Below are 2,770 nucleotides of genomic sequence, written 5' to 3'. Positions count from 1 at the left end.
CATGCATGGTAAGCCTTGGAAGTAATAATTTGTTGAATGGCGACTGTCCTTAAATCTAGTAATTTTGTGTCGGTCCGGTGATTGTGAGAGCCTATTATTTACTACTCGGTCGACAAATGGGCAATGAGTGTGTTTTAGTTGACACACATTAGGGTAAGAATAGAAGAGGAGACAATGCTTAGCAAATGGTGGTAATGGGTCACTGACGAAGTGTGCGGACGCAAGTCCACGATGTGTGTCGATGTGCCAACTATGGGGGTTGAGGAGTTCGCCTTATTGGATCTGCTGTTTAAACAAGCATAATTCTGTTGCAGTTGTATAACCTACTAATAAAAATGATACAGTGTTGTATTTCTCATTTTCTTCCTCTTCCTCCACATGTTCAATTCCTTGGTGTGTCACGTCTTTGTCATGTAGAGAGGCCATGGTGGGATGTCCAAATCATTGTGGTCAGTATGCAATTTGGGCAAAGATGAAAACCACTTTGCGAAAACAGAGCCACCAACATCTAGGAATAAATGGCCTACTTAATTTAATATCAGTTTACTGTAATAGTACTTCTTTAATTCTGGTTTAGACAAATGTATTATTCATAGGCAGTCATTCTCCAACCTCTTAACTCTCAACTCTTCATTCAACTCGGACACTTGAGACATTCTGTAAAAGCCTATGTCCTATGCTACAATTGTCTTCACTGTCCCTTTTCCACTCTCTCCGATCCTCAGTCACATCATCAGTGCTTACATGGTGCCTTTGCCACACTTTGAAGTGCGACATGTCCAAATGTACTAAGGCGATTTCCAACCTCTCTTACACCTTCTGCAAAGTGGTGGAAGAAATTCAGCTAGTAAAAGATTTATGAATGTTTAATTGTTTCACCTTTTCAGTAATTGACATTTATTTTTGGCATTAATATTCAGGGAGGTAGTGGGTGCTTAAACTTAAAGGCTAATGGAATTTGGATTCTTGTGGAGGGATTGCCTCCGATATTTTAAACTTCTTCATTTATGAAGAACTTGGAAGGTCAAAACATATGCTTAGATGCAGGGCATTAGTGTACTTTTTTGGAAAAGGGAAAACGAATGCAATGGACATTTGTTTGAGTGCTCATTTGATGTACCAAGTGGGCAGATTCAACCAACCCCATGACAGTGTGGTCTTCGTCAATCCCCAAAGGGGGTGAGAAAGGCGGCACGCACCCCCATTCCACCACAAAGCATTGCATTCTTGTGAGATTATTATATCGCTACAACAGAAGTCGTCTTTTTTTTCTTGACAATCTTTCAGATCTAGGCTTATAAAACCGCAAGAAGAATGTCAAAATAGCGAAAACGCGTCAGTTAAACGGGAGGTTTACACCGCCCTCGCCGTTCTGAACCCATCAAATGGCCCTACGTGTGTGCATGTTGCCTACTGCCTACAGCCCTTCAAGTCTTCCGTGTGGTCAAAGCAAACCACACTAGTATGAAAGGCTATTTTTCTTTAAGAATAAAAGGCCAGGAGGCTGCCTAGCCTGCCTTTCATATTTTACTTACAATCGCGCCTTGAAGCTTATGGATTTGTCGCAGGTCGTAGTAGACTTTGTCATTTATGGCTCTGAGCAAGTGACCCACGTTAGAAACATAAGTCGGTAGCACTAGCTTGTCAGTCCCGCTTCTCCAGCTCTTATCAGGACAGAAGTACTTTGGTTTCATTTCAGAGAGGAAAATGAAGCTTAATTGTGCCCACCCTCCCCCCTCAAGTAAATGTTTATGCAAAACTCACAGTTTGTTTTTAAACGCGCTTTACCAAAAGCCGAGGTCGCCCTTAATTTCTGCAACGCTTTTTTAATATTTAGTTGCAAATGTTTAGCGGCATATACAAAATAAACGTCTAAAATTACTGAAAAATGCAAAGGCAAGGATAGTACAGTTATGTTTATATCCACTCATGCCCCAAGACTCCGTCGGTAAAATGGATCACCTTAACAGGGACAATGAGTATTAGCAATGCTATTTCTATAGGTTGCCTAATTCCAACCGAAACCTGCACACTTGTAAAAGGGTAAACTACTTATTAATTATTAAGTAGACAATCAGGTGATGAGTACCTGTATATAGATCGACATGGAGAAAAGAATTGAGTGTGTAGAGGTACTTAAGGAACGCAAAGTTTGTGATTCATCGAACATCTAGCGCCCCCAACTTGGACTTTACTAAACTTACTCTACAAAAATGTCAATCATGTTTGCTTAACTTCGCAACAAATGTTGTCGCACTAACGCAATTATAATTTTGCTGACAAGAATATTTCGAGAACACAAGCCGTGTAAGCCCATCTCGGCTCGTTTTTGACCTTTGAGCAAGGTTTAAGACAGCTAATCAGTCAGTCGGAAGTGGTCGATGGGTCAAGGTCATTTGCATTGTTGTCCCAGTCGCAGCTTGAAATCTTCATTAACATAGTAAGGGGTATGAGGGAGAATGACGATAATCCAAAGGGTAAGCTGGTTAGTTTAGGGCAAAAAAAACGGAGTAGACGGGAAGTACCAACTGCGGAGTTTGGGGGTTAGATTTTTTGATGCATAGATGTGAGAAGCATAATTCTCTTGTATTAACGTAACCTCCTGATAAGTTTAGAACACAGTCGGCTTAAATGATCCTCTTCTTCCACTAACATGTATCCATATAGTTTTTAACATTGCGCATCACTTGAAAAGCCATATCGAAATAACCGATGCGTAGGTCATGCGATTTATTTGGCGACAAGTTAAATTACGGTTCTTAAATCCTGA

Source organism: Echinococcus granulosus, assembly GCF_000524195.1.
Source record: "Echinococcus granulosus chromosome Unknown EG_S00063, whole genome shotgun sequence".
Taxonomy (NCBI): domain Eukaryota; kingdom Metazoa; phylum Platyhelminthes; class Cestoda; order Cyclophyllidea; family Taeniidae; genus Echinococcus; species Echinococcus granulosus.
This window is presented reverse-complemented; position numbering follows the sequence as displayed.